Raw genomic sequence first — 6,295 nt, 5'->3', positions numbered from 1 at the left:
CTGTGTTTTGTTTTTAAATTCCTGTTGGGTTGTTTAGACCAAACCGAGTCTGTTAGAGCTTCCCTCTACTGGAGAAACCTCTGGCTGCAGTGTGCGTCCACCTGAGTGTGGGTGCTGAGGTGTTTCTTCGAAAAAGGCAGGGGGTGGGGGGAGAAATATGGCCAACTTTGGGGAACAAAAATAAGGGATCCAATTTTGAAAAGTGAACATGCAGAATGATCCTGAGTGTGCTCTGAAGCAACAGCAAATAGTTACAGGAGTGACTCCCCCTTCTGGTGGGCGTCGCTACAGTGTTAACTTAGGGTTTGGGGCCCCCCAGTGGGGGAACCATCATGCCTTTTCTGTACCAGGCTTGTGTGTGTGTGCATTTCTGATGATAAAGGTAGTTCACTGTCATTCTAGGATATTTACAAAGGTTAGAGAAGAATTGAAGAAAGAAGTTACCTATAATCTCATTAGCTCTTTTAAAATGTCTCTTATGTTAGGAAAGATAAAAAAAAATTATACTAGTTTATAGTGGTGCATTATAGTGTTTGCTTTCAGAGAGTCTTTCCTAAGGCAGATAATCTGAAATACAGAAATTTGTAAGCACAAAATTATTTTGGTGTTATTTATATTATTGAAAAATTAGAAATGACTTAGGTCAATGGGATATTATGCAGGCTATTAAACCTGTGTAAGCTGTCTTTTACTAACGTGAGGAAAAACCTGTGTAAACTGTCTTTTACTGAGGTGAGAAAATGCTTATTTAAAATAAGAAAAATGGGGGGCGCCTGGGTGGCTCAGTCGGTTGGGCGTCCAACTTGGGCTCAGGTCATGATCTCGCAGTCTGTGAGTTTGAGCCCCGCGTCGGGCTCTAGGCTGACGGCTCGGAGCCTGGAGCCTGTTTTGGATTCTGTGTCTCCCCCTCTCTGACCCTCCCCCATTCATGCTCTGTCTCTGTCTCAAAAATAAATAAACGTTAAAAAAATTTTTTAAATAAGAAAAATGGGATATAGAAGTTTGCTGTACTATAGACCCAGTTTTTTTTTTGTTTTGTTTTGTTTTTTTTTTCAACGTTTATTTATTTTTGGGACAGAGAGAGACAGAGCATGAACAGGGGAGGGGCAGAGAGAGAGGGAGACACAGAATCGGAAACAGGCTCCAGGCTCTGAGCCATCAGCCCAGAGCCCGACGCGGGGCTCGAACTCACGGACCGCGAGATCGTGACCTGGCTGAAGTCGGACGCTTAACCGACTGCGCCACCCAGGCGCCCCGAGTTTTGTTTTTAAAACGTATATGATGACTACAAGAAAACATATTTAAAAAAGTGGTGTCTCAGGTTGACTAACAGTACCACCCTCTTTCCATTCTTTTTCTTTTATAAATACAATTTATACATTTGGAGAAAACAGAAAACCTATAGTGAAGAAAAAAAATTGTCCCTTATTTCTCCCTATGGAGAAACTACTGTTACTATTCTGGGCTCTTTCCAGAATTTTAATGTCAAATATTTATTTCTCTTCAAGCTTGCTAGTTTCTAGAAATTCAAAAGCTTTTTGCATCTGTTTCTTCCTTGGATAAAATTTAGACAATTTTGGTAAATTAAAAAATCCCATTGGGGGGCTCAGTTGGTTGAGCATCCAACTCTTGATTTCAGCTCAGGTCATGGTCTCACGGTTCGTGGGATCGTGTCCCTTGTTGGGTTTTACATTGACTGCACAGAGCCTGCTTGGGATTCTGTCTTTCTCTCTCTCTGCCTTTCCCCTGCTTACTCTCTGTGCCTCAAAATAAATAAAATAAACTTAAAAAAAAAACAAACCCACTGAAATATGAGTTGAAATGAAGCCCATAAATTAGTTGTGAAAAACCAACATTCTCATGTCCTCCTACTTAAATCTTCTTTTATGTTCCTTAGTAAAGTGAACTTATACATTTTTCATAAGTTTTTCCTTAGGAACTTGATAATTTAAAAAATCTGGTATTGTGAATGGGAATTTTGTATCCGATATATTCGTACTTATTAGTGGTATTAACGATTGCTTACAAATTTCATGTGTTTACCATTCTGAGCTGTCTTATGAATTCTTATAGGTTTCTATTGATTTTGTGGGATTTTCTAGATAGACAATTAGTGATCTGTATACAATGGCGATTTTATTATGTCTTTCCAGTAATTACGCAACTCTCACACTCCTTGCCCATGAGCTCCCACTTCCCAAAGCTGGAGCAGAATTTCTGGGGTGGCTTCTCATGCCTCCCTGATTCTGGTTAACACCCCCAAATCTGTGCTAAGTGGCCCTGCTCTTTAACCATAGCTCTTTAGTGATCTCCTCCAAGGTAGTCCAACATCGTTTTGCTCTCTGAGTACTTTTGAAATTGGGCAAAGAATTCAGAAATTGGGGCATTGCAACTGAATCACTGTAATGGCAGCTCAAGGGGGTGGGGGAGAGAGAGAGAGAGTCAAAGAACTCTTGCTGAGGTAGGCCCAGCTGTGCTGGTTTCTTCCTTTTCTGAGTTTAAGTTGCTCAACTGCTTTATTCTTCTATTAAAGTTCTTTGCTGTTTCTTTTCTCTCTCTCTCTCTCTCTCTCTCTCTCTCTCTCTCTCTGTGTGTGTGTGTGTGTGTGTGTGTGTCTCTCTCTCTCTCTCTCTGTTAGCTGGAATTGGTTCCGATTGGTTGCCACCAAGACAAGCACTAGTGTTGAAAAATCAGCCCAAACCTGATGGTGGGTTTTCATGCAACATAACACGTTTCAATTTAAATATTCCTTTTCCTTGGAGCGCAGAAGGTCCAGGGCACTGTTCCAGCCCCCACAGCAAGGCTTCCACAGCCCCAGGCTCCACATGGCTCCTCCTCTCCTCACTTGCTGCACTGACGCTTCTCCAGAGCCCCCACCCACCCAGATAGTGTAGCCTTCCTCAAGCTCCCACGCATCTTGGGGCCCCTGGACTGCCCCTTGACCTTTTTAATGTCTAATTGGCTCAGGCAAGGATCTACAAGCTTTATTCACAAGTGACATACTTAGGGTTGCCACAATTCAACATACCCATACTTATTGGAATTCTATTGACAATTTTGTGTGTCAATTATTCCTCAGTAAAGCTGGAAAAAACATATAATTGGGGAAAAAAAGCCTTAAAAACAAAAAGGGAAGGTGCTTGCCAAGTCATTGGCCGCGTGCCTCTTGCCTGATGTCTTATTCATGTACTATAGCAATAATACCACGTCTAGCTCAGTGGCTGTGATCAAGAATTTAAGGTGGTTAAATCTGTAGTTGCTCTCCAGGCTGCATCACTAGAAGCCTGTCGGATTACAGGACCACCATCCTGCAATCTTCAGATCTTTTTAAAATAAAAAACAATTTTTTTTTTAATTTGAGGGAGAAAGAGCACGTGAATAGGGGAGAGGGGCAGAGGGAAAGACAGAGGGAATCTTAAGCAGGCTCCACACACAACGCAGAGTCCGATGTGGGGCCTGATCTCATGACCCTGGGATCATGACTCTGGGATCATGACCTGAGCTGAGATCAAGAGTCAGATGCTCAGGTCAGCTGGGTGTCTCAGCTGGTTAAGCGTCCGACTTCAGCTCAGGGATGATCTCCCAGTTTGTGGGTTCGAGCCCCATGTCAGGCTCTGTGCTGACAGCTCAGAGCCTGGAGCCTGCTTCAGATTTCATCTCTCTTTCTCTCTGCCCCTCCCCAGCTCATGCTCTGTCTCTCAAAAATGAATAAAGTTTAAAAAAGAAGAAAAAAAGAGATGCTCAACCAACTGAGCTACCCAGGTGCTCCTCCTTCAGGTCTTTAATAGTGGTGTTTATCTCCACAATCCCTCCTCATCCCAAAGCAATATTGTTTTTGATTTGCCTTAATTGAGGGCAGTTTTGAAGTTTCCACTTGGCTTTCTCCATTGGCCAGTGACCCAATATGGGGATTATTCCAACTACCAACTGTAGAAATTCCTATTGTACACTTGGGTGCTGGAGAAACACCCACTGAGTGGGCCCATGGAACCAATGGGCTTGTGAGTGGAACTTCAAGTAGGACTCAGTTGATTAGTTGGGCTCTTTGGGGCTCCCGATAACAGGGATTCAGGATGATGTTTGTTTTTATGTGTCTGTGTCAACTCAGATCCTGTGTCAGTAATCCTCCAGTGTCTTTTTGTGCCCCTTCTACTAGTGTATAGTCACCTGCAGCTCCTTTAGAGAAAGACGGGGGAATTGTCACATATATGTACCTGCCATAGTATTTCAGAGTTCCTAAGGACTTGGCCGTTTCTTCAGTCAATGTGTTTGGATTTCAAAGTTAGTTCAGGTCTGAGAACGGAACAAGGGACCATGAAATTTTATTGAAGAGACTGCATTCAGGCTACTGCTCCTCCATTCTTTCCTTTGAGATTATAGATGTTTAGCTCTTGACAGGGAAGAGTGGGCTGCCTGTGCAAGCCCAGAAGGTTCACGTGGCTTTGAAATCAGCAGCAACCATCTGCGTATCTCTACCCACGTTTCAGGGTCCCAGGTTTTCCCAACCAGGGCCCGGTCTGTTGCATAACAAACCTGCCTTAGCTTAAATCTCTTAATGATGTATTCTTTAGTCTGACACTCCGCTGTCTGCTCCTCCACTGCAGGAGAGAAGAACCTCCTTGGGTGCTGCCACAGAGGCCCTGTGGTCTCATATTTAGTGTTAATTACTCCCTAACAGCCCTCAGCCTCATTGTCCCTCTGCAGAGCATCAACCCAAGGTGGCAGTAATCAGCCTTCTCCTATCTTTGCAGGCGTTCTCCTGCGTCACATCTTTCAAATGTCCTGCATCATCCTACCTGCTATAGAGTTCCCTTTCACATTTTCCTAGGCCCCTGCCAGTGAAATCTTAGGCGACTGAGCCATCACCTTGTGCCAAGGACTATCTGTGCGATACTTACTGACCAAGATGACATCCTCTTCTACTGGCCTCGAGTGAGCCAGGCCCAAATTCCCATCTTACTATCTGCTTTCTTCGTTCATTTGTGTTGGTCTGGACACCCCTCCCGCCCTCCACCCGCAAGAATCGGTTGCCAAGATGGGATTAGATGTGGCAACATGCTTGTGAGGGAAAGTAGGGGGGCGTCCAGGGCAGGCTAGAAGAGCTACCTGACTGGGAAGGAAGGTTAGGTGAAAGCCTTGGAGTGCAATGCCATTCTAATAAAGTTTGGCAAGACTGATGTAGAGTCCTTGAGGCAAAGCTGCTCATTGGAGCAGTCCCAGCTCCCAAGAGTGGGCCTATCTTATTCCTGCTGCACTCCACCATTGACTGGGAGTTGTCTTTGGGAAGTATGCAGCAAGTTGGGCCCTCAGGTCACCACATTGCCCTGGATGACAGAGGGCTGTTGCAGTCTCTTTCACATCAGTGTGTCCTTCAAAGTATGGTGATCCTTGGCTATGCACTCATGTTTTAATGGGAGGCACTAAAAAATGTTTGGAAGCTCAGAGTTTGTGGGCAGGGTTGTCAACTGTGGTCTTCACTATAAGGTGACACTGGATTTTTCATGGGGAAACCACATATGTTAGTACCTGTAGGTTTTTCCTTTGTGGCTGCCAGATTCCCTTGTGAAGACACACAAGCAACCAGACTGGAGAGAGTGTTGAAGCCAATTTGGTGAAGAGGGATTAACATTCTAACTGTAGATCTCACTTAATATTGTTTTCCTTATAATACCATCCCCCTGACCCTTCTGTTAAACTTTTCTGCAGAATATAACTTCATTCTTCTGTCCAGGTTGGGGAGGTTGTTTGCTTGAAGCAGAGAAGCACATCTGCCAGCTTCTCATGCCCACATCCAGAGGCACCTGCTAATTCCTGAGCCTCTGAGTTTTGTGGTGGAACTTTGCTTGCTTTTTGGCATTACTCATGGCTAGCTTAGCATTCAGCTTTCTTAGGTCTACAGAATGAGCTGTCACTCTTGTAAGTGCTTTCAGCTTCTAAAGCCTTTGTTGCTGTTGTTTTGCCTGCTATTGTCCTTGTCCCTGTGGGTTTGTGCCTTTGTAGAAAGGTCTGTAGTGTTTTAGTGGGATTTTTTTAGAGGCACCTGATGTGAAGTCATGGGTTCAATCCTCCACTTTTAATTGGTCTCTTCAATAGCCTATTAACTGGTTTCCTACAGGCTTTTCTTCATACGGTAGCTAGTCTATTAAGAGCGGATTAGGGGCCCCTGGGTGGCTCAGTAGGTTAAGCGTCCAACTTTGGCGCAGGTCATGATCTCACAGCTCGTGAGTTCGAGCCCCGCATCAGGCTCTGTGCTGACAGCTCAGAGCCTGGAGCCTGCTTTGGATTCTGTGTCTCC

The sequence above is a fragment of the Lynx canadensis genome, chromosome F2 (assembly GCF_007474595.2).
Source record: "Lynx canadensis isolate LIC74 chromosome F2, mLynCan4.pri.v2, whole genome shotgun sequence".
In the NCBI taxonomy this organism is placed as follows: Eukaryota; Metazoa; Chordata; class Mammalia; order Carnivora; family Felidae; genus Lynx; species Lynx canadensis.
The sequence above is the reverse complement of the archived record's forward strand: the minus strand, read 5'-3'. Positions refer to the sequence as shown.